The sequence below is a fragment of the Meles meles genome, chromosome 12 (assembly GCF_922984935.1).
Source record: "Meles meles chromosome 12, mMelMel3.1 paternal haplotype, whole genome shotgun sequence".
Taxonomy (NCBI): domain Eukaryota; kingdom Metazoa; phylum Chordata; class Mammalia; order Carnivora; family Mustelidae; genus Meles; species Meles meles.
This window is the reverse complement of record NC_060077.1, coordinates 88786417-88813073: the sequence shown is the minus strand read 5'-3', so window position 1 is coordinate 88813073 and position 26657 is coordinate 88786417. Positions and strand designations below refer to the sequence as shown.

The following is a 26657-nucleotide window of genomic DNA, read 5'->3' as shown; positions in this document are numbered from 1 at the left end:
CCAAAGGCGGAAGCTTAACCCACTGAGCCCCCCAGGCGCCCCTGCTGATGCTTTGTCTTACTCATCACTGCAATATGCTACTAGTGCCTGGAGTAAAGATTTTTCACACAATAAAGACTCAAATGTTTGGTAAATAAATATGAATCCTCCATTCCTCTCTCCATCTCTTTGGGGATGGCTCAGTGACAAACGGCTTTCAAAATCCCTTTTTTTTTTTTTTTTTTTTTTTTTTTTATTTGACAGAGAGAGATCACAAGTAGACAGAGAGGCAGGCAGAGAGAGAGGGAAGCAGGCTCGCCGCTGAGCAGAGAGCCCGACGCGGGACTCGACCCCAGGACCCCGAGATCATGACCCGAGCCGAAGGCAGCGGCTCAACCCACTGAGCCACCCAGGCGCCCCTCAAAATCCCTTTTAAAGATCCACTTCCAGATGTAGGGTGTCTCGTTAGACCTTCGGGAAGGGACCAACACCTGCTTTCTGGGGAAATGTCTGTGCTATTTTGATCAGCAGCTAGACTCTGCTCACTGCGAACGGGCTGAAGTCAAAGGAGTGATGCCCACCTCCCAGAACAATGAGCTCTGAGGATTTTTAAGACCAGGCAGAAGGTCTGCGGACACCTGTTGAGTCAGGAAGGCGGCCCTGCGACAGAACACCGTTCCTGTGTAATGAGTCTGCAGCGCTGCAGGCCTCACTTCAACCGATTCTATTTCAGATCAAAGATTCCTATTTGTAGACAATTTAAAGAAATACCTCACTCTTTCCTGCCCTCTCCACTTCCACGATCCAGGGTCCCTCTGACTGCTTAGGATTGTTTCACTGTGTAAGGTAATCCTGTTGATTTAGTGCAAAAAAATTTAGCAAATACCCATTCTTATGAGAAGTTGATGGCATGAATTTGCCTCCCCAGAAATTTAGAAGGTATGTCCTGGTACAGAAAATCACCCTGTATTACCCTCGCCCCCATTAAGCCAACAATGCAAGAATGTGCTAGAATTCTTCCCTACAGTAGGCAGAGAGCCGGAACTCCTATGGCCTGCTCAGGGTAGTCTGGAACTGCCATCACAGCTTGGGGTGCCGTGCTAGCTGTGCAGAATCCCATCTCTTTGGGGCGCCTGGGTGGCTCAGTTGTTAAACATCTGCCTTGGGCTCAAGTCATGATCTCAGGGTCCTGGGATCAAGCCCTGCATCAGACTGTCTGCTTGGCAGGGAGTTTGCTTCTCCCTCTCTGCATGTTCTCTCTCTCAAATAAATAAATAAAATCTAAAAAAAAAAAAAAAAGCAATCCCATCTCTTAGAGAACCCCTATCTATGGTGGCAAGGCAGAGTGAGTTGTTGGCTCACTGGATTCAAAAGCTAGGGCCAACACTTACAGAAAAATAAACTTCTACCTATGTTTGTGATTCTAAAGCTTTATAAAGCCCTGGCAAACCATAAAAAAGAAAAAAAATACTGTGCCTCCTATGGCATTGACTAGTATTCTATATTAGAATTTTGTTCTTTTAGATTTGAAGGTCTTAAGTACAAATACCTTCCCAGAAGCAATAGCGCTTTCAGGTATGATTACCCTGTGATCCAAGTATTACTATCATATTGTTATTTGATTCTCGCGTCATTTTCAACTTTTTACGTCTAGGTGTTCCCCAATTTACCTATGCAATTCCATTCTAAGAGCTTCTTTGTAATTTATAAATTCATTTTACAATTCAATGTTTCTAAGGAAAAACTGCAGCGTCATAAATGGTCATTAGATTCCCAAATTATCTCCTCTACCCAATAAAAAAGCTTGTAATACAATTCAACTATACAACTAGAATGAATATTAAATCTTCCCGGTGATCCAATTTGCTACATGTTATGCGAAAGCTATCCTAGTCTATTAGCGGCAGGCTCTTGAGGAGTAAGTAGCAACTGGGAGCCACATGGTTCAGTGAACACATCAGGACTCAGCCCCCAGGAGGAAGGGCTTTGCAGGACCCACATGCTGGCTTCCAGTCTATGCAGGGAAACTAAAGTAGGGGTCAGAGAAAAGTCAAAATTGAAAGGAAAATGTCCCCAGTGTAAGTACGGTGTTAGGTACTGGTGTGGTATTGGGTACTGGGAGTGTGTTAGGTACCGGGAGCCCCTCGTTTAAGTATGGTGTTAGGTACTGGTGTGGGTTGAATTGTATCCCCCAAGAGATACGACTGAAGCCCTAACCCCCATACCTGTAAATGTAACTTTATTTGAATATAGAGTCTTTGTAGACATAATCGATTTAGAACGAGATCATACTGGATTCGGGTGGGCCCTATGCCAGTGACAGATTCTTGCATGAGGGAAATCTGGGGATGTGCACATGCTCTCATTCCGGAAGGCAGAGACCCAATCACGGAGACCGGTGAGCTGTAAGGAGCCAGACGGCAGCTTCCACTCATTCCATATCCAATAAGTAGTTCCTGAGCATCTAAGTCCCAGGACATAACTACGTTCCAGGGGTAGCTCGCAGCTCAGGGGGTGTTTCTGCAGATGTTAGCTAAGCACGCACTGTATTCTAGGCATAGTTCTTCGTGTGGTCGGTGAAAGTGATCGTAAAGGGTCTAATTTAGTGGGAATGGGGGAGGAGAGGGGAGGAAAGAGTTGACACTAAATAATTAAGCAAATAAACAGAAAAGTCTAGATTGTAAATGGGCTACAAAAGCAATAAAATGGGTGACGAGGAAGATAGTAACTGGGGGAGGGTTGGTGGCCCTTGTGTAAGAGTCAGTCCAGGAGGGCTGCTCCGAAGAAGTCATCCTTGCTCTGAAACTTAGAGGATGAGGATGAGAAAAAAATGTGAAGGTCTAGGTAGGGAAGACTTCTGGGAAAACCTCCACGGTGTGACAGAATTTGGCATATTTGAGGAAGAAAGAAGACTGGTGTGGCTAGAACATGGTAACGGGTAGGTGGGAGATAAAGGCAGAATGGGGGGCCATTGAAAATCATTTCAGCCTTATAGGTAGGGAGATTTAGTTTTATTCTAAGAGTGATGGGAAGTAACAAGGGGATTTAATCAGGGGTTGGTGCCAACTGTCTCCTTGCTGCACGGAGAACGGATTTTTCTCCGGACAAGGTTAGAAGTAAGAAGAGTAGGAGCCCAGGTGAAGGGTGATGGCAGTTGGGACTGCGTCGGAGGTCACGGACGTCAACTGCATTGATGGGGTTGGCCTTAGGAATTGAACAGGAGAGTACAACGAAGTGAAGAGCGAGATGAAGGGGTTTTGGTGACTATAAAACATATCCAGAAACTCTTTGACACTCTCCTCCCCTTGAATCCAGGCTAGCATGACTCCCTTTAAACCAACAAGGCAAACTTATTTCATATAAAGTTTAGGCAACATGGGGATCTTCACAAAATGAAGATGCGAAGAATTGGTGAAACCTGCGTGTTTCCACACGAAGTATGAGGGACAGTGAAAAGTCGTGGCAAGACACCAGAGGACGAAGAGTTTGAGTGTAGCAAACTGGAGGAGTCTTAGCAAGGTGTTCGGACTCCTCCAAGTGTCCCTTTATCTCTGGAGATAACGATGCTCCTTTCCTCTGGGATACGGAGGACACCTCTGACCTGCTTCACATGTAGGTCAGAAAGTCTTTCCTGTGTTTTACGACCTGCTTTGGGCAAAGCTCAGAAAATTCTTCCTGCTTATGCCATTTCTCAAATTTCTTCAGCTTCAAAATCTTCAGTATGTCAAGGTGCCATATTTTGGGGTAGGATGTTCTGAACTCATCAAGAAAAGCCTAATTCCACCGGGCACCTGGGTGGCTCAATCATTGGGCATCTGCCTTTGGCTTGGGTTGTGACCCCAGGGTCCTGGGATTGAGCCCCGCATGGGGCTTCCTACTCCGAGGGAAGCCTGCTTCTCCCTCTCCTACTCCCCCTGCTTCTGCTCCCTCTCTCGCTGTGTCTCTCTCTGTGAAATAAATAAATTAAATCTTTAAAAAAAAAAAAGAAAGAAAAGCCCAATTCCTTACCAGAACTTTTGTGTCTCTGCTGCTATCTCTTCAAAGGATATAAGCCCAAAGTGTAAAAGAAAAACTTCCCTTCTGACCTCTTAAATTATAATCCTGCACATTAAACTGACAGAAGACAGAATAAGAGGCAAAAAGGCATGTAATTTTTTTTTTATTAATGTTAATATTTTTCTGGGCATAGGGGCTTCATGGAAAAGAAGTAGAAACCCAGGGGCACCTGGGTGGCTCTGTTGGTTAAGCAACGGATTGTTGATTTCATCTCAGGTCACGAGGTCAGTGTCCTGAGACGGAGCCCCCGGGGAGGGCTCTGCACTGGGCGTGGAGCCGGCTTGGGGTTCTATCTCTCCCTCTCCGTCTTCCCCTCCTCCCTCCTCCCCACTCATGCCCCCCACTGCAAGCTCTCTCTTTCTAAAAATAAATAAATAAATAGATAAATAAAGTAAAAACCCAAGGAAGCATTTAGAGTTGGGCTTATATACAATTTTAAGAAAGGGCAATAAATTGTAGAGAAATAACCAGGCAGAGGAAGAGGGACTGGGCTCAAGGGCTGTAAATTGTGGGAAGGGGACCAAGAAAGGCAAAGTCATTAAGAGCAAGGATTTTTATCCGTTTTGTGTGTGTTGAGTTTGAGGAGTTCTTTATAGATCCTGGATATCAAACTTTTGTCTGTACTGTCATTTGCAAATATCTTCTCCCATTCCGTGGGTTGCCTCTTTGTTTTGTTGACTGTTTCCTTTCCTGTGCAGAAGCTTTTGATCTTGTTGAAGTCCCAAAAGTTCATTTTCGCTTTTGTTTCCTTGGCCTTTGGAGACATATCTTGAAAGAAGTTGCATATCAAAAAATGGGCAGAAGATATGAACAGACACTTCTCCAATGAAGACATACAAATGGCTATCAGACACATGAAAAAATGTTCATCATCACTAGCCATCAGGGAGATTCAAATTAAAACTACATTGAGATACCACCTGACACCAGTTAGAATGGCCAAAATTAGCAAGACAGGAAACAACGTGTGTTGGAGAGGATGTGGAGAAAGGGGAACCCTCTTACACCGTTGGTGGGAATGCAAGTTAGTGCAGCCACTTTGGAGAAGAGTGTGGAGATTCCTCAAGAAATTAAGAATAGAGCTTCCCTATGACCCTGCAATTGCACTGCTGGGTATTTACCCCAAAGATACAGATGTAGTGAAAAGAAGAGCCATCTGTACCCCAATGTTTATTGCAGCAATGGCCACGGTCGCCAAACTGTGGAAAGAACCAAGATGCCCTTCAACGGATGAATGGATAAGGAAGATGTGGTACATATACACGATGGAGTATTATGCCTCCATCAGAAAGGATGAATACCCAACTTTTGTAGCAACATGGACGGGACTGGAAGAGATTATGCTGAGCGAAATAAGTCAAGCAGAGAGAGTCAAGTATCATATGGTCTCACTTATTTGTGGAGCATAACAAAGAACACGGAGGACATGGGGAGATGGAGAGGAGAGGGAGTTGAGGGAAACTGGAAGGGGAGATGAACCATGAGAGACTATGGACTCTGAAAAACAACCAGAGGGTTTTAAAGGGGCAGAGGGGGGGTGGTGGGAGGTTGAGGAACCAGGTGGTGGGTAATAGGGAGGGCACGTACTGCATGGAGCACTGGGTGTGGTGCAAAAACAATGAACACTGTTACCCTGAAAATAAACAAATTCACTAAAACAAACAAACAAAAAAAGAGTAAGGATTTTTTTTTTAAAGATTTTTAAAATTTATTTATTTGACAGAGAGAGATCACAAGTAGATAGAGAGGCAGGCAGAGAGAGAGAGAGAGGGAAGCAGGCTCCCCGCTGAGCAGAGAGCCCGATGCGGGACTCGACCCCAGGACCCCGAGATCATGACCCGAGCCGAAGGCAGCGGCTTAACCCACTGAGCTCTCTCTGTCAAAATAAATGAACAGAATCTTTAAAAAAAAAAAAAATTCAAGAGTAAGGATTTTTAACCAGACTCCTCCCCTCCTCTCCCCTTTCCTCCCACCCTCTCACCCCCTCCCTTCTCCTCTCAGTGCCTCTTTGATCCTCCTGGGAAGAACGCCCTACAAATGGAAATGTATATCACCTTCACAGAGGGAAAATGCGCCCTGCTTTTAGGCAGAAAAAAGGAAGGCAAAGAGCTCCTCCTGTGTCTGCCATTTCCGATTACCTTCAGCTCAGAAGCACCTATCGATAGGACGCCTAAGTGGCATATCATATCACGGGGTGCCATACACCGACCGCCTCCCAAAGTTCAAACCGCTGCACTGGCAACAGTTTTCCTGCCTTAGAGTTTACTATGCAGCTGGATTCTTGAGAATGACGTCACAGATTACAGAATACCTTAAATTTGCTGAAAGTCAGATTTATCTCAGAGAAAATACTGCAAGGGGCAGACATTGGAGCTATTAAAAAAAAAGTAATCTTATATCCCTTAGTGAGCAACCCAAGACAAACACATAGAATGTCAGTAGTAATACATAAGGCCACCAGTCAATGACTAGTAAAGCATTCATACTAATTATAATTTATATGGAAGTAATTTTACTCTTTTAGTTAACAGCAGGCCTATTTGAAAGGGAGGAGATGTGTGCTCAGGCAAGGGAAAATATTGGTCATGCAAACATCTTGTTGCGTAACAATAAGGAACAGACCTTTGGTATTGGTATGTGTAAAATTTCCTATCCTGAGTCACATCTCAGCAGTGGCCAGTCGAAGGACTTGAGATCAAAAGGCGCTCTCTTTGAAGGAAGTGTAGAAATGTTTTCAGTGAATGGTTTCCCCACCAGGATCCATTTTCATGGCCCTTTGGTTCTGAGTTTTGGTGCAGGTTGGGAACAATGGGTGCTAAGTACCCTCACACTGAGTGCTAATCTAGGCCAGGCTTGCAAAAGGAGTGGCTCCAAACCTGTTTTGCCTGAATTAACCAACCCACCCAGCTTCAGGGTACAAAAGAAAAGAGGCTGTGTGTCCTGTCCTTCCATGAGGGAAAAGGAGTTGTTTCCTCCCCCATTTAAGGCCAAATGGTTGATGAGGGAGCAGAAGGCTGGCTGAGGACAAAGCAAAAGCTGGCACCTTGCACCCCCTCTCAATCCTCTCCCCTCTGTAATATGTGTAGCATTCCTCAGGCACCCCTGACCATCATAAACAAATAGTTCCCCTTGGTTTACAAATGTCCTAGAGATCTACAAACAAAGAAGTTACCTTGTGCTATTGATAACACAACCCGGGGCAGCAGCTTTTTCTGCCCAAGGGTCCTGTCCCCGCGCTTTAATAAACCACCATTTTGCACCAAAGATGTCTCAAGAATTCTTTCTTGGTCATCGGCTCCGGACCTCAGCCCACCGAACCTCACCTAGGTTCTAGAACTTCATCATGGTGACAAGCTTCAAGAAAACCAGCGAGTCTGATCTGGGGCTTGGTAGGGGTTGCTGGGGGCCTGATGTCACGTTCACACATGAAAATGCTGAAGGATATGGACACACTAGGGCTTCTAGACCCAGTAGCGAAACAGAACAAAAGACTCACAACACCTCTGGAGTGTGGCAGGCTGAGGGTATGGGAACCACCTGAGGGCTTTGTGGGCCTGTAGACAGAGCTGGAATCAGGTGACTTACAAAGGACTCTGCCCTAGAGGGTGTTAAAGAGAAAAATTATTGTGATGCTTGTTAAGACAGTAAGGGAGACTTTCTTGTGATCTTTGTAAAGACAACTGTAACAGCGGAGAGAGACTGGCTTCACTCTGAACACAGCAAAGACCGCTGAGGCTTTATAGCCCACAAGCAGAGTGAAGGCGGCCAGTGGATGGAAAATTACTAAGTGGAAATAGGACTAAGTGGAGGGAGTCTTCCTAACTCATCACCGTCTCGTGAGGAGACCCAAGCTACCCACAAAGAAGCCCAAGTAGGCAAGAACTGAGGCCTCCAGCCAACAGCAAGCACCACATGGGTGCGCCATCTTGGAAACCCTCGCCCTACATCAGCCTTCAAAGGACCCGCAGCCCAGCCCATGTCTTGCCTTCAAAATCGGAAGAGACCCACACCAGACCCACAGAGCCAAACTACTTCTGAGTTCTTGGCCCAAAGAAACTGAAATAAAATGTGTTTATTGTTTTAAATCACTAAGTTTTGGGGTGATTTGTTATGTAGTAGAGAAGTAATATACCCCATTTTACAAATAAGGAAAATAAGGCACAGAGAGGTTAAATAACTTGTTGGTGTCATGCAGCTCTAAGTGACAAAATCAGGATTTGAACTCACATCATCTGGTTTAGCGTGCCTCTTTAACATAACCATGCCTTCGCCATGGAAAGAAAGTGAGATGTGATGCTCAGCATGGAGATGGATGGGACCTCCAGGTGGCCAACAGGTATGTGAGTGTGCTCATGTATCTTTGACCACGTTTTTAGTCTTTTATTTTTCAGAATTTTGAATAGACTTTTATTTTTAGAGGAGTTTTGGGTTCACCCCAACATCGAGCAGAAAATATTGATCATTATTTTTTAACCATCAAACCTTTGCATGTATTTGAACTTATTCGGTAGCCGATAATAATTGAGTATTTTATAATAAAGATTCGTCTGTGCTCTTTACACTAAAACTATTTTTGTGAAAGAAATGTTTTCTTTTATGATTTACTCTCTTCATTCATTTTCACCTGGCTTTTATGATTTCTTTTTTTTTTTTTTAAAGATTTTATTTATTTATTTATTTGACAGAGAGAGAGATCACAAGTAGGCAGAGAGGCAGGCAGAGAGAGTGAGAGGGAAGCAGGCTCCCCGCTGAGCAGAGAGCCCGACGCGGGACTCGATCCCAGGACCCCGAGATCATGACCCGAGCCGAAGGCAGTGGCCCAAACCACTGAGCCACCCAGGCGCCCGGCTTTTATGATTTCATTTGTAATAGGCTGGATGCTTGATTTAAATAACCGAATGAAGGGGCGCCTGGGTGGCTCAGTGGGTTAGGCCGCTGCCTTCAGCTCAGGTGATGATCTCAGGGTCCTGGGATCGAGTCCCGCATCGGGCTCTCCGCTCTGCGGGGAGCCTGCTTCCCTCTCTCTCTCTCTGCCTGCCTCTCTGTCTACTTGTGATCTCTCTGTCAAATAAAAAAATAAATAAATAACCGAACGAAGTACTAACATTTTAAGAAAATAATACTCAACATCCACTTGTGAGGGTTCAAAATATATAAACTGCTTAATCTTTCAACCTTACTTATGTCCTTATAAAAAGACGCTGCACGCCCTGCTGGGTGCTTGGTCTCATCTGTCTTCCACATTCTCATGTATAATTACATGAGAAAGGGAGTGAGGGGAGCAAACCAGTTTCCAACGCTATCTCATTCCTAAACTTTCGATCAAGAGGAGCTGGGAAGGTAGAGTTAACTTCTAACTATCTATTAATAAGTATCACAAGACAAATGCTAAGTAAGCCAACTGCATACATCTTTCCCCTCTCCCTTCATTACCCCTAGGTTGTCAACTTGAAAAAGTATGACTTCAAATGAGACCCAGAAATAGAAGAGGCTGTGCACCAGCTTAGGAAAAGTACTCGGCAAAAGACAAGTCTTTGTTATATAAGGAAATAAATGAGCGCTGATCAAGAAACACCAATTTAAATATTATCTTTCCGTCGGGACATAGGGTATGCTTCATTACAAGAGCAAACCAACATCTATTAAAAATAAGTAATTTGGGGGCGCCTGGGTGGCTCAGGGGATTAAGCCGCTGCCTTCGGCTCAGGTCATGATCTCAGGGTCCTGGGATGGAGCACCACTTCGGGCTCTCTGCTCTGCAGGGAGCCTGCTTCCTCCTCTCTCTCTGCCTGCCTCTCTGCCTACTTGTGATCTCTCTCTCTGTCAAATAAGTAAATAAAATCTAAAAAAAAAAATAAGTAATTTGGAGGTACCTGGGTGGCTCAGCCGCTAAGCGTCTGCCTTCCGCTCAGGTCATGATCCCAGGGTCCCTGCTTGGCAGGAAGCCTGCTTCTCCCACTCCCCCTGCTTGGGTTCCCTCTCTCGCTGTGTCTCTCTCTGTCAAATAAATAAATAAAATCTTTAAAAAAGGTAATTTTGACTGAAAGCTTTTGAAATGGTTTTCTAACAGATCCTCCCTCTACAATGTTGCTGAATGTGCATAAACTCGGGAAAAATCTGGCAACTCCGGGATTTAACTTGGAAAGAAAAGCCATGGAAGACCTGGGGAGCCATTAAGGAAACATCAGTGTGATTCAGATTTCCTCCTGTCATTGACTGTTCACAGGTTCGGCTGTGTTTGAAAACAGTTCTGTAGGGATTGGGGGGGCGGGGGGAGACGATAGCAGCCCAAGCTCTCAGCTCTCCTTCGGCATATCAGTGAGCTCCCGACAGGTGCCCCCTGCACACAGATGCCCCCTGCACACAGAGTATCTCTGGGCTGTGTCAAGGCTGAGTGTCGAGTGGCAGCAGGATGAACATGTTATTTCCAACAAACGGCTGGGGGTGGGGGGAGTACTTAAGTCTTTATTTCTCGGCGGTACAGAGAAATAGGCTTCACTTTTAGATAGGCTGAGGACAGACCAGCCACACACACACATAAAAAAAGTTGAGGAAGCAGAGAAGGATAGATCCAAATAGAAAGTCTTCCTACGTGGGCCCATGGGTTGTCCCAGGGCATTCCTGAGGAAAAGGCCAAAATGCCCCTCAACAACTGACTTCCGCTCTGTCAAACCTTCCTGGTTTCAGGTTCCAGGTTCCTTGGGAGTCCCTCACGGAAGCTGTGACATCCTTGGGTAGGGCCGGCGGGGCCCCTGTGTAGGAGAGATGCTGCCTCGACTTCTCTGCCTGTGAGGCTTGCTGGCTTGATGCGGGTGGAGAGATCCCGGGGAGGAAGAGGGCAGCGGGCAGCTGGTGAGATGTACACGCACCAGAGAAATGGGGGGCACCTGCCGGGGGCTGCACGTGCTCTCCGAATGTCCTGGTGTCTTAGCAAATAAAACACATCACGACAGGTAGAAAGACCCCGAGGGACATCTACCTATTGAGTCATTTGGCATTTCCTCAAAATGTGACACCCAAAATGTGTCACAGGATTCTATGACTGACTGCGAACTTCTTCGGTAGGGTCTGCAAGAGTCGTTTAAAAACACAAACTTAAAAAAATTAAAAAAAATAAATAAAAATTAAAAAATTTAATAAATCAAAAAAATAAAAAAGTTTAAAAATTAAAATAAAATAAAAAAACAAAAACACATCCTGCGGGACGCCTGGGTGGCTCAGTCGTATAAGCCGCTGCCTTCGGCTCAGGTCATGATCCCAGAGTCCTGGGATCGAGTCCCGCATCGGGCTCCTTGCTTGGCAGGGAGCCTGCTTCTCTTGCTGCCTCCACCTGCCTCTCTGCCTGATTGTGTGTACTCTCTCTCTCTTTCTGGCAAATAAATAAAATCTTTAAAAAATAAATAAAAACAAAATAAAAACACATCTTGGTTTGCAACGACGTCCTGTGCCCCGAGCCGTCCTGCCGGAGACGCAGCCTCCAGCCTTCTGTGTCCTGCGCTGTGTGCTAGAGGCTGCGGTCCGCGACGGCATCGCTCCGGCTTCCTCGCCCGCTGCGGTCCTGGCAGGTCCAGCAACGCCGGGGAAACCTGCGGCGCGTGGAGACCCAGAGCGGAGCGCAGCCGGGGCGAGTGCTCCCTGCCCGCTCCTCGCCGTGCGGCGGTTTCCGCGGGGACCGCCTTCCTTGGCTCTAGGTTTTGGGAGATGCTTCTAGCCCCTCCATCTCACACCGGGGCTGTTCCCTCCTCTTGCCTCACCCGGGCAGCTGTGGTGGCAATGGCTCTGTGTGGCCACCGGGTCCTGGGTGGCATCGTCCCTTGTGAGTCCTGAGCTCCGCTCACCACTCCTTGCACGGTCTCTTTCTTAAGCTTTTTTTTTTTTTTTTTTTTGGTTAAAGCCTTTCGGTCTGCCTTCTGTTCTGCCAGCGCTCTGCTATAGCACCGCTTTTTTGCACCGCAGGCAAATGGATGCAGTTCAGGTCTGGAGCTTGGAGGAGTCTTGCTGGAGCACACATTCCAGAACCAGGCTGTCGTTCCATTTTCGGGATAAGCCCTAAGCATACTCTGCTGGCCTGGCAATATGCTCACTTGGCGAGGCTGGACATTTCTCAGAATTCTGGGCCCTGTATATTTCTGGTTGGAGGGGGGAGGTTGGGGGAGCCACAGAGACATCTGCAAAAGGGAAGTGAAGCGGCGGTTAGATTATTCCGATGCTCAGGAGATCAGTGGAGAGGCACAGGCTTTGGGGCAGCTCACCCATTTGGTTGCATTTTCCTGCCGGCTCGCCTTGCTGGTGCGGGCGTTCTTCCACACCCTCCCTGTGCTGCTCTGATGCCTGGGCCTGGTGTGTGTTTAGCTTGAAGGCAGAAAGTGCCAGCTTCCCCTGAAGCACCAGCATAGAGCGATGGGCACTTAGCAGGTTCCAGTCTGTCTCTGTGGGCTCCAGCTCCTGCCCCTCGACTTCCAGATTCCCTGACACTTTTCCGGGTCTGGTCTTCCCTTCCTGCCTATGGCCCTGCGACTGAAGACCACATAGCAGATAGAAAGACCTGACCGAGACCGCCTAACCAGCTCCCATGATTGTGCAAGGTCAAGCCATACAATACACCCATGTTCTATAACAAAGAATATATATGGTGGTTTTGCGTCTCTAGTAAAACCCCCACATATTTATACCATTCTTTTATCTGCCCTATTTAGCTTCCCTTTTATCTCCCCTACATGTTAAAATACTTCCCGTTACTTTCTTCTTTATTAACGCCATTTCAACTACAATTTCAGAGCCTCATTACCTTCTAAAATATCTTAGAAATAACACTGTGGAATGGTATTCTCTCTGAGAACATAATTAACTAATTAATGTCAATCCAAATGCCTGCTTTGAGGCCATTAGCATCCGCACAGAGGCTAAGATTTGGAAATTGAAATAAAATTCAAATTAGCTATTTTTGTTATTTCTCAAGCCATTTTATGGTCGTTATCAGGTTTTGTGAAAATATTTAAAAAATCATTAACTTATAAATTTTAAATGACCTGTGCATTTTGCTTATCCATATTAATGCCATTCTCTCTCTCTCTCTCTTTAGTTTATGAATGTCTAAATTGGTCAGAAAATTGGTGTTATCTATCCTTCTATTAAACTACTTCTAGTAAGCAACCTGCTGTGATTCCAGTATTTTATCAGTGGAAGGTGAAGACCTTTTATTGGGCCAGTGAAAATCCCTCCGCAGGAGCTCATTTCTGATTGTGACATTCATTGCAAACACAGACAAGTTTCCTTCTCTCCATATAGAATCTTTTCCACATATTTGAAACTCATTATTATGTCGCACATGTTCTTCATGTGTGTGCATGGGAAACAAAGGGTCTTAATTAGGGTTTTTTTTTTTTTTGATGTTTTAGAAGTGGCTATTTTTCTTATTTTCTTTCTTATTTTTTTCTACCTTATTTTTCTTTCTTTATTTTTCTTATTTTCTTTCTCTTTTTGGAATTTATCCTTCGAAGTTCCAGCTCTAATGCATACAGTATGTTCACTGTCTGATATCCATCTCAGACAGAAAATGTGACAATGCATTGGGTAATAACAGTCAGAACAAATTATGTCAGAATTTTCTTTCCTCTGAATACCTTTGCTTTTTAAATTATTATTATTTTTATTAGCATATAATGTATTACTTGCCCCAGGGGTACAGGTCTGTGAATCGTCAGGCTTACACATTTCACAGCACTCACCATAGCACAGACACTCCCCAACGTCCATAACCCAACCACTCTCTCCACACCCCAAAACCTTTGCTTTTATGGACCACGTGCTATTTGGTCCATAAGATATTTGTGTTTATTTGTGTAAAATATTTGAATATTTTTATATCAGTAAAGAAAAAATATTTTCGGAAAAATAAGTATGATAAACATGACCAACATATCTAAGAATCACAAGACAGTTCATTCATGCCAGAAAGGAATAAAAGAGAAAAAAAGGTCGAATTTTAATCCATCAGTGTGTGAAATGAACTGCGTGTAACACAGTATTTGGAATCCAGTTATACCTCAAAAGCTTTTTATATTCCCCAACCTGAAAGACATTCTTTAATGTAACAATTAAAATGTGAGTTTCTTTACTGTGCGAACTCCCTCTTAAGAGATAAATAAGAACATTCATATTAATAAGATATGCATTCTCTTATTTAATTAAATGTCATCCATAATGGAACTCATCAATTTGAAGAGGATAATGGACTTGGGTAATGTTAGAATGTTAGACCATCACAGAAACGAAGCCCCCAGAAACTAAGAAGAAAGCCAAGACTTTCTTCTAATTTTAAAAATCATTTTCTAAATCATATACATAAATTGGCACAATGCTCATTTTAGTTCAAAGATGTTTATTTTAAAAGTAATTGGCACAGAAACAGGGCAATGTTCTATCCCACTAATTTTATAGTCCTGGAGAGTTCACTACAAACAGATGAAAAGCATGGTCAGTAATTTCCTGAGCCAGAGCTAAATTTGTAATTAACGGAATTTGTTTAGATGGGGTGAGAGAAAGGGAGAGAAATAAGTAAGTGCATAAGAAAGCGACCTTGAACCTTCCATAGTAAGATGTACTTTTAACAAATTGACTTCATTTTATTATGATTTTTATGATTAATTTTAACAAATTGACTTCATTTCTATGAGACATATTCCATAATTCCATAAAATATGGGTTAGCTTAATAAACATTAATGTTAATAATCATAGTGATTACCAAGATTTTTAAAAATCACTGGAATTTCTGTTTTCAATGTGGATAGAAATGAAGGAATCATTCATCTGATGAATTTTATTCCTTGCCTAATGTGACAATTATTGGATATTTCAAGGAAAAGAAATCAGTATTTCAAGAGAAGATGAAAATTAAAAATTACCAGGTGATACTTAGATCTGGAATTCCTAGTGAAATTCAAATTAATTAAAGGCAAAATGCTAATTATCTCTCCAGGAAAAAAAAGAAATTAAATTATCCTTTTTTTTTTTTTAAAGATTTTATTCATTTATTTGACAGAGAGAGCTCACAAGTAGACAGAGAGGCAGGCAGAGAGAGAGGGGGAAGCAGGCTTCCCGCTGAGCAGAGAGCCCGATGCGGGGCTCCATCCCAGGACCCTGGGACCATGACCCGAGCCGAAGGCAGAGGCTTTAACCCACTGAGCCACCCAGGCATCCCTAAATTATCCTTTTAAAAACTAGGATTATTTTTTTATTCCATTTGAAATGGACTTCCGTATTTTCTATTTTTTAAAAATATTTATTTATTTATTTTAGGGGAGGTGATGGAGGCAGAGGGAGAGGGAGGGGGAGTCTTTAGCAGACTCTGTGACCAGCCCAGAACCTGTCCCAGGGCTCGATCTCACGACCCTGAGATCGCGACCTGAGCCCAAATCAAGAGTCCGTTACTTAACCAACTGAGTCACCCAGGAGCTCCAGTATTTTCTGTTTTTTTAAACACTGAAATGAGTCTTTCACATATTGTGACAATATTAAACATATTCGTTTTCTTGGATCAGATGCCTAGCATTGGAGTCCAATTTTAATATAAAGTTAAAATTATTTGTATATCCACTTTCAATCCCCGATAGCTAAAGCATGCCTATTAGCTCTTTAACTGTCTTAATATCCTAAAATAAACAGAACGGACACTTAAGTGCATCAGTTCAAGTATATTTGTATGTCTCTACAATTTCAACCTCATACCTCACCCTTAGTTTTCAGCAGCGCTAACACAAGAGAAATTGCAGGTGTTGCACTAAGTGATTTTCCTACTTGAATTCAAAGACAATGATGGTGTTGTTCTAGGTTTAGGAAAATTTATGGCCAGTTTAGTGTTCTAAGTCTGTACAAAAATAGTCATTGGGGGGCGCCTGGGTGGCTCAGTGGATTAAGCCGCTGCCTTCGGCTCAGGTCATGATCTCAGGGTCCTGGGATCGAGCCCCGCATCAGGCTCTCTGCTCCGTGGGGAGCCTGCTTCCTCCTCTCTCTCTGCCTGCCTCTCTGCCTACTTGTGATCTCTCTCTGTCAAATAAATAAATAAAATCTTAAAAAAAAAAAAAAAGTCATTGGACTTCTCACTGGTGTTTAACTTTATGAAGTAACAGTGTGTCAATTTTACTGCACGAATTTTCACTCCAGAGTACAATAGCAATGCTAAATTTTAACACACACCAATCTATTTTCAGGATTGTCTGCCACGAAATTACTGATTGAGCCTTCGGTTGGACCCTGTTCACTGACTCCTTCTCTCTCTGCATAGATTTATAGGTCTATCAAACATCACATAAAGCTGTTCATGTGGGAATGCCATTTAATGCGGCTGCACGGCCCGTGTTACAAGGTAATGATGTTAAAATTTTAAAAGCAGGTTTCAAGAACAGGACTAACTTCAACATTTTTTCCTTTAAAATATTGGAAAGCCTTGAAAATAACGACTTATTAAAAATGTATAAAAATTAAACTTATAACAGTACATCAAAATATGCATTGTATAATGCACTAAATGTGCACTAAATATGAAAGGCTTCCTTTTAAAATTAATCACGTATTGCCATGTATTATATTTTCATGCTTCTACAATACTAATTCATGGTCAGAAAGCACACTAGAAAGTTTAAGAATTTTGAAGAAACAAGCATTACAACTTTGTACTTTGTCTGAATTTCAAGATAATTCTCCCTAAATGTACTCCATGTTTACTTTTTAAAAACAGCTTCTTTTGTTACTTTGATGAATGAGTTGCTTGATATTCAGTAGTTTATGAACCTCTTGGAAAGGGAACCAGCATCATGAGGCATAAGGCATGGTTTCACTAATGACAAGTGATGTCACACTAACTCTATTTCTTTCTTAAAAAGTGTGACTAAACGGGTCATTAAGGGCCTCACTGCAGATCCAGAGTATCTGGACTTCAGCAAAGCATTTGACAAGGTCCTCATGTGATATCTTTGAAGATTTGGTAGAGAAATGTTAGCTTGAGGCAAGGGTGGTTTGATAGATTGAACTCTGGCTGAATGATCATGATCAAGAAATGTCAGATGACCGCAATCAAGGGCAAGCTTTGTCCTCAGTCCTTTGCTGATCAAATTTGTTAATAACTTGGATAAAAATATAAAGCCCCTTAGATTGGTAGCTAGTATATAAAACTGAACAGAACATTTGGGCAATTGGATTGAATTTACTAAACTGGCATCGAACACAGTAAGTTCTTGATCCTAGTTTAAAAAATAAAATCGGACAAGTTTGGTTGGAGGATATTTAGCTCAGCAATTTTAGTGAAAATATGAGCCAAGAGCAAGATGTGACCTTAGCAAAGCTATGCTGACCTTCAGCTGCGTTACTAGCACCATAACATCCAGAGTGAAGAAGGCAATTGTCTCAGTCCACTCGGTAAGACCTCACTGGGAAAACTGTATTTTCTGGATGCAAACTGGAGCTTATTCAAGAGATAGTGACCAGAACGGTACAGGAATTTCAAAACATGTGATACGAGAAATAAAGAAATGGGGGTTGTTTAACAGGGACACAGGAAGACTGAGAAAATCTAAAATCATGGTTTTAAAATACTGGAAGGATAGACAGGAAAAGAAGGATTAGACTCACGTGTAGCGCAAAGAGGTAACACAGATCACCCACTGGAGAGATGCGGAAAAGCACTTGCATAGACTGTGAGCTTATCAATGTAGAGGACTGATGGAGTTTGAAAATCACTGCATTGCAACTGCTCTTGACATCACTGAGTCAGGCAGGAATGACTCCTGGATGCCGCAGCCAGGAGAGCAGGATTGGCGGGAATCAGGAGATCCACATGGCAAGTGTCGATGCACAGGCTGCCGCCTGCTATCATGCTTCTTCTGAAGCCACAGTTTAGTTCCAACGTGACTGATGTATTAGGGAACAGTTTGAGCATAACTCAAATTGGGTGTAACACTTGCTGATGCATGACCTCATTTACCAGACCCACCTTCCTGACACCCACATGCAAACTGCAGGCTTTTGGGGGAGAAAATGCCCTATTTCTATAGTGTTTATGTATTTCTTATCCATTTAGCATGCGTAAAACTGATTTCTTGCCATTTTCACTGGGTTTCCATTTTATTATTATTATTATTATTATTATTTGTGATTTGTGCCTCTAACCCCAGGTCCTCCTAAACCCTGTGGTTTTTTATTTTGTAATTTTGCATAGCTGATGATTTTTAGGAGAACATTTTCTAAGTTATAAATGACTCACTGTACTTCCTAAACACAAAGTTTAAAAGGACCCACAGTGGAATGATCTGGCTGTCTCTGCCTTATGTGACATGTCTTAGAATGATCTAACATTATGTACTTCTTGGTGGGATGCGATACGAAGTACACTCATCACCTACAAAATAGCCGGAAATATGTAAATGGAATCTCACCAAGCCTTTCCACTTAAATAAAATGGAATCTATGTTTCCATATTCACATTCAAGATCCGCACATCACTGTCAAGTAGCACAAACAATCCATTTCACTTGAAAACACAAACTAAAATAAAACCAGCTATAAAAAACGCTTGCAGAAAATTGGGGGAAGTTGAAAATAGACTGGATATTAAGTTATTGTTAACTTTCCTGGGTATGATAATGGTATCGTGATTGTACAGGAGCGTATCTTTTTTGGAGCCGCACTGAAATCGAACTAAAATGTCACGATGTGTGCAGTGTGGTTGTCCATCATATTGTTCTTTCAAGTTTATGTTTTAAAACATTAACAGTAGTTGAAAAATTAATAAAAATCACGGGAAGAGAATGAGAGGGTTGGAAAGGGGCTGTTATTGAACTCAGGATTCCAGGTTAAATATAGTTTTTATGGTCTACTCCCATGTGAAAGTTCCATGTAAATTCTGTATGTTAGATACATCCCATTTTGTTCACTAGGAAAAAAAAAAAGACTAATTACTTCAAGTCAATATTAAAGTGCCCGGTGTTAAAAATGTAGCCCCCTTCATTGAATAATGAGGGAATTGTATTGGAAGGCAATGGAGTGAAGAAATGATTTATGTGCAACGGGCAATTGTAAAACAATGCGTAAAGGTGAGAGAGAGATTCTGAGGAATACAGCGTTGGTGTGAAAAAACGAGCAAATGGTTTTTAAGCAAAACGAAGAGAAAATCATGCATACGAAATACAAAATCTGAGCTCTCAGAGGAGAATTGGCAAGTGTTAGTGCCTGTTCTTGATCTTCTCTTGGCCAACAAGGAATCAGTCATGCCCCTACTGATCAGCTCCGATTGCCTCTCCTTCCGGTGGGATTGTGTTAGAGAAACTACTCATAGAAGTTGATCTTAAGTAAAAAGAATTTCAGTAAGACAATTTTAATAAGACAGATTCTTCTTGTGCTGACAAAAAAGGACAATGTCCTGGGGGGGCATATCAGTTACGTGGCATGTATTCCACAGATCCAACTTTACTCTCACTTGAGTTTTAGAACCAACTGTAAGCAAAGCCCAGTCACCCATGATTTCGTTACAGTTCCTCACCACTCAGAGAGTTTTGCTTCTTCTGTATTTTGGCTTGTCTTCAAATTTTAATCCTTTTTCTCTGTTGATGGGAAGAAAATGGATTTTACTTACATAAACCCACGAACTTCATATTACTTTTTAAGAAGATTTTATTTATTTATTTGAGAGCGAGAGAGAGAACAAGTGAGCAAGCACGAGTCGGAGGAGGGGCAGAGGAAGAGCGAGAGACAATCTCAAGCAGACTCCACGCTGAGCTCAGAGTCAGACGCAGGGATGCAGGGCTCTATCCCACGACCCTGAGATCATGACCTGAGCCGAAACCAGGAGGCTTAATCAACTTAACTGATTGAGCCACTTAGGTGCCCCATGAACACATGACTTTTAAATGTAAGATTATCTCCCCAACTTGGAAACTGATGACCGATATGTCAAAATAAGGAGACACACTGTTACGTTCTAATTTTTACTTAGAACAAAACTTTCATCTAATTCTCTTGAGTCTCACAGAGCTACAGGCCAGAGCCAAATGAATTCACACAGAGAAGAGTGAAAAACCAGGAATGAGGGCCAGCCCTTGTTTCTCAACAGTGTTGGTGGTGAATTAGAAGGAAGGTGTGGCAGTCAGAATGGCTAAAATTAACAAGTCAGGAAACAACAGATGCTGGCGAGGATGTGGAGAAAGGGGAACCCTCCTATACTGTTGGTGGGAATGCAAGCTGGTGCAGCCACTCTGGAAAACAGCATGGAGGTTCCTCAAAAAGTTGAATAGAGCTACCCTATGACCCAGCAATCGTACCACTGGGTATTTACCCTAAAGATACAAATGCAGTGATCTGAAGGGACACGTGCACCTGAATGTTTATAGCAGCAATGTCCACAATATCCAAACTATGGAAAGAACCTAGATGTCCACCAACAGATAAATGGATAAAGAAGATGTGGTATATACATACAATGGAATACTATGCAGCCATCAAAAGAAATGAAATCTTGCCATTTGCAATGACATGGATGGAAGTACAGGGTATTATGCTGAGCAAAATAAGTCAATCAGAGAAAGACTGATTTTTTAATGATTCAATTATCATATGATCTCTCTGATATGAAGAGTTTAAGAGGCAAAGTGGGGGGTTTAGGGGTTAGGGAAGGAAAAAATGAAATAAGATGGGATTGGGAGGGAGACAAACCATAAGAGACTCTTAATCTCACAAAAGAAACGGAGGGTTGCTGGGGGGAGGGGGGCGGAGAGAAGGTGGTGTTATGGACATTGGGGAGCGTATGTGCTGTGGTGAGTGCTGTGAAATGTGTAAACCTGACGATTCACAGACCTGTATCCCTGGGGCTAATAATACCTTATATGTTAATTAAAAAAAAAAAAAAAAGAGGAAGGAAGGTGTGGGACGTGTGCTTGGGACAGGACAGGCCCCGTGCTGGCCACATCTAAGGCCAGGATGTCAGAGTGAAGGGGGAGGTGATTAGGAGACAATATTGAAAACCCACAAGAACAGGTCCATTTCACAAATGGATGCATGGAAACATCTTGGGATGATTCATGCACACACTGTTTATCGTCAAGATACATCCGTCATTTTTTTAAGTACCAAATGACTTCTCCCTTGCTCCCTAAAAGCTATACGTCCCGCAACTCTGACATCTCAGTTATAAGTGATAGCTGTCCGTATTTTAGAATTTCTTGGTTTTATGCTTGAAGCCATCCTTAGGCCACAGATAGCATCAGTCCTTTGTCTCGAGGGGTGCATTGTGGGAGAAGCACAGGGGAAAATAAAGAGGTTTAGCCCATTCCCCCCCACCCCCCCCCCCCCCCCCCCGCCCCACGACCCCTGCCTCCTCCTCTCCCCATTGGTTATTCCTACATTGACAGGCACACACACATACTCTATACTTTCTCTCCACATTTCCAAAGCAAAAGCGGAAACTAGTCCCCCTCTCCCTTTTTGTGGCTTTTCTTTTTCCTCAAGGGAGACTTTGAAATGTATTTAACTAGATTCCAGCTGGACAAAATTGCTGGTTAGGTAGAGAAGGACGCATGTAATGTGATTATGCGTGCCCCACTACTTCCTCGAAATAGTCCTGTGTACCGAATTCCCTTAAGGAGATGTCTTGCTGTTGTATAATCCATAGCGCATCTTATAATTACACAGCCATTTGTTCCTTTTCCTGTTTCCAATTTCACTGATTAACTTATCTAACAGTGCCATTAAAACCCATATATCATTTTTCACCATTAATCAGTTATTCATGAGTTTTATTCATCTCTGAAGTATGTTCATCAAGGAAAAATAGCCTCAATTTGCATTTTAATTGACCGGCGTACAGTGCTATCTGACAATACAAATGGTGATCTCTGTTTCAGGAGACGCTTACGTTCAGTAAGATTTAAATGGTCGGTATTTTACAGTTTTCTGATGTGATTTTCCTAAAAGCATTAAAGTGGAAAGTAGGCATTGCTTGGATGTTCACTGATTTTACCAGCAGGCTTGCAACCAGGTTGCAAGATAAAATTCGGTAAGCACCGGTGCATGTGAATTCCAGGAAAACATGCAATGTTAATTAAATACGTAAGAACATATACAATATTTCAGACACATTGATACTATAAGTATTCATTTGTTTATCTGAAATTCAAATTTAAGCCTGTGCTCTGCCTTCCTGTTTGCTAAGTCTGTCAACCCTGAATATATCCACTTACACAACTACGTACGAAGTGAAAACAGCCACACAGTTCTCTGTTGTTCACAAAGCTTTCCTTTATTACAGCGAGCTTGTTTTTAAATGTTTTTGCTAACTGTGAAAGTGATTATTCAAATTAGTTGTTTTACCAGATATCTTCATCTATAAAATATAAACTGCCTTGTCTCCATATAACCTCGAATAGGGGCGTCTGGATGGCTCAGTTGGTTAAGCAACTGCCTTTGGCTCAGGTCATGATCCTAGAGTCTCAGGATCGAGTCCCACATCAGGCTCCCTGCTCAGCGGGGAGTCTGCTTCTCCCTCTGACCTCTCTCATCCTCTCTCATTCTCTCTCTCAAACAAATAAATAAAATCTTAAAAAAAAGAAAGAAAGAAAGAAAGAAAAACCTCGAGTAACTGTATTAGTAGACCAAGGAAACTTCTGACTTTTATTCTTGCTGTTGAGATCATCAGTTACATCTTTCTGACTTTTCATTATTTTTATGTTGTATTTACCAGCTAGTATCAAAAAGACAAGAAATAACAAGCGTTGGCGAGGATGTGAAGGAAAGGGAGCCTCAGGCATTGCGGGTGGGAATGTCTACTGGTGCAACTGGAAAAAACAGGGAGTTTCCTCAAAAAAATTAAAAAATAGAAATACGATGTTGTCCGGCAAATCTACTGCTGGGTAGTCACCCAGCAAAAGACTCTCACTTACCCTCCTCTTTCCGGTGCAAAGAAGAGGGTGCCATCTGACTCTGCCCAACATGCTTTGGCTTTATTAGAAATCCGTGGTCTGGAACCCCTCAGTGTCTTTACTGAATAAACCTCTAGTCTCCGCCTCAGATCAAGTGAGGAAAGAAATGCTTAAAAAAAGAGTTGCAGAACAGTGATCTGCATAATAACATTAGAGTTATCTAAAAATGAGAGTGGAAATATTCTATTTCCACATTCCTCCTACGTGCTTCTCTAGGCGCACACGATGTCTGGAAAGATGTGCACTGGGCTGTTGACAATGCCTATCTCTAGGAAATGGTTTGGGGGGGGAGGCAAGGGACGGGGACTTATTTTTAATTCTTACAATTCTATACTTTTCTTGGCTTTATAGTGATTTTCAAAAATAGCTCTCAAGGGAGTTTTCATGTCCAGCCAGCCTCGGAACCACTCACCATTATCTGATTTCTGTGTTCCACTCGCACTGGAATCTTGGACCATTGGCTGTGACACCAATTACAGCAAAGGTGGCATGGTCTGATGAGAAGAATTCTGTCAGCCGTCTTCCGGTGTGACAGAATGGCAAGGCGGGCGCTGCAAAAAGGAAATGGCACACTAGGAATTCATGCGGGTGTTTTTATTGTCACTGAATGCACTTTTGGCACAAAAATGTCTTAGTGTTTTTTTTATAAAGTGCCATGGATATTTGATAGACATTGATCATCATATCAGCAATCTATCTGTGTCCCTAAGCAACGCACTACAGAATATGATGCCTGATTCTGTTTTCACTGTTTTCCCACACTGAAAAGACATACATGGAAAACCACTGATATAAATCGGGGTTTTTGGGTCTCTATAATTCCCTATGCATCTCAGAATATTTGTAAAAACAAAGAAAAACCCTAACTGTCTGACTTCAACACTTCAACACAATGATTATTTAAAAAAATTTTTTTTTACATTAGAGCTTTAAATAAATTCTCCATGTAAATAAAATTGCTTAAGTTTTTGTCTGAATTTTATGATTCTGAAACCTAGAGAATAAATTCACTTTTCTACAAACTGATTTTTTCCTATAGATAAACTGCAATACATTTTAAAAGTATTTTTCCATTAAGTAAAAAAATAAAGTATTATGTTTCTGAGTGTCTGCTGTTACTGTTTCCACCCACTAAAAAAACATTCCATTGCTACTCAAAAAATGTCCCACTTTTTTCCCAAAACATTGTCAGAAATTCCTGTGATAGTCTTTTTTTTTTCTTTGCTAGGGTAAAAGGGTGTGAATATTATGCTGTGGACTTTGCATTATGCACCATTGTAAGGACATTTTGAGACAAATATCTTTGAATAAACAAACAAACAAAAAGCACTAAGTATTTTATTTGTAACCACGGTTAAATCAAGGGTAGGTCTTTTGTTTCCGAATATGGGAAAGGTAAATTTCTTACAACTCTGGGCCAGAGTACATTAAGTTTTCCTGTGTGTCCAACTAAGCAAACAATGTCATGTGTTGATTTTCACTGTTAATTACTGGTCTTCACACAAGTCCAGCCATTGTATTCCTTGGAATTCCATATTCCTTCAAGCCTAGCCAATGTTTTGCTTTGCAATGCTCTACAAATTTATATAAAGAAAGAAACCATTGTTAAACAGAAAAAAATAAAGCCTTTTAAAAAAGAATTCCTTCAAAATTCTCAATAAGACTATTTTTTGCTTGTTTCTGGCTCATATCTGAGCCTCAGAGTAAGTAATGCACGAATTTGTGGGTTTTCCATTGTTTGTGAATGAAGTGTACTCTACTGCGTCTGTTTTCAGAAGCCTGTAACTTCACCGGATGGCCGGAGCGCTCTCCCACACCCTAGCTCGTTTGCACGAGCAAAGACCCACCTCTGCAAAGTATGCAGTACCCTGTCACTCCTCCCTAGTAGTGAAATCTTACCACGGACTAGTGATGTTTCTGTTGTTGACGTCATTAATAAAGCTGTAATGAGTAAAAAATAATTTCTTGCTTATTCTAATGAAAGCTCAGTCATTGAAAATGGCTCTAGGCGTTCAAGCTGGACCGGTGCTATGCCTTCATTCATTTCTTGAACACACCCTTCAAAGAGATTTTTATCCCAATTCCATTTTGTTTCCTAGCGAGTCGGAGTTCTTTAAGGTGGCCACATGGACTGGTTTACAAACTGAATCGACAGGGTTTTACTCTCACTTTTCAGACTTTGCTAACTGCCCTACCCAACTGTTCCTTGAACCCAGAGAGAGGAAGCGGGACGGACTCCGTGCCTTTGGGAAGATGAGCCCAGAATTCAGGTGGTTCCCAAGCCAACACTACACCCTTAAGCCTCTGCTTCTGGCAAGGAGCCAGGCCCCGTCCTCCCCTCTAGCATTTCATGATTCTATTACATCCTCCCAGCAGTCACTGCCCCCACGCCTCCTCCCCCCACATGCAGCCGCAGAAGACAGACAAAGATATCCCTAAAATGTATTTCTCCGTATTTGAGATATATCCACGAGACCTCTACTGACTCTTGATGAGTTTGGTGGGCGTTTTGCCAGGATTTGCTGATTAACTACACTGCCACCTTTAGTCATGAGGTCACGCTTTTTTTGATCATTGCAGATAGGTTTTACCTTTCTCTTTCAACTTTTTCTCCCACTTGCTTTTTATGGGCCCCGGGAAGGGAAGACTCTGTGCTTTGGTCTCCTCTGCCTATACTTCCTTTCCACTGCCACCTGACTCAAACGGGATTGTGGCTGAAAGACATTAAGTGGTTTTGCCCCTTACTTGCCGCTGGGTGCTACGGAGCTTGTATTTGACTCAGGATTGACTTCCCAGGCCTGCTGCTTCTGATCCCAGGAGTCACGACCCCAAGGCCCAGAGGGACCGGGTAGGTAAGTGACTGCAAGCAGCCAGGTGGGGAATCAGCTACTACTCGGGGTCGGGTTCCCTGTTTAAAATCAGACAGTGGCTTTTCATCCCATTTCCATGAAATTCAAATTCCTTCACCTACCTGGTCAGTCTGGTTATCAGGTCTGAGCAGAAATCCAATCCCGGTAAAGGAGGCAAACATACAGTTCCAGACAGACAGCCAACATGATCAGCATGTCAGAGGGACACCAGGTCCGCTCAGGATTTGAGTCTGAAACAAGGCAAACGAATAGCTGTGACAAATCTACAATGTAGCAGTGACTCGGATGTCCTTCATCCAAGGTCAAATAATGCATGGCTTGGGGGAATGCAGTGCCTCGCGGAGCAGTGGAACGCCATTCTGCAGCCATCTGGGGCAAGAGTGAGTTTTGTAGAGCATCGGGAGAGGCAATGCAGAAATGAGGCATGATATGCGGGGGACCAGGATGTTCTCGGAAGGCAGGCAGCAGGCAGGCACTGTTTTCTAGGGTGAGGTAAGCTGGCTACAGCTAGCTAAGTGCTGGACTGTGACTGGTCTGCGCTGGAGTTCCTCGACAGGCATTTCCGTAGGTGCGGGCTGCCTTAGGTTCACACGTGGGCCTATGGATCCCAATATACACGTGAACTTTATCACTGGGAACGGGAAGGCAGCAGCGGCGTGGAGAACGGAAGCTGGTGCAGCGGGAGGGAGCTTCTGCTCAGCACCCGGACACCTGCGGCGCCGTTTCCCTCCTTCCGCAGTGATGCTGTCACCACTCCAGGTACCCACGCACTCGATGAAGGACTGAAG

General features: G+C 42.9%; 1 protein-coding gene across 1 annotated transcript in view; it reads right to left on the bottom strand.

The window, feature by feature from the left end:
• SOCS6 (suppressor of cytokine signaling 6) overlaps positions 1 to 26102 on the bottom strand; it is a 68101-nt gene extending 41999 nt beyond the window's left edge. The window contains exons 1-2 of the mRNA XM_046024091.1: positions 25971 to 26102; positions 23412 to 23550 (exon numbers count right to left, since the gene is read on the bottom strand). The gene's annotated coding sequence lies outside the window, so the exon portion shown is untranslated. The remainder of the gene's footprint in view (positions 1 to 23411; positions 23551 to 25970) is intronic.
• Between the last annotated feature and the right edge of the window lie 555 nt (positions 26103 to 26657).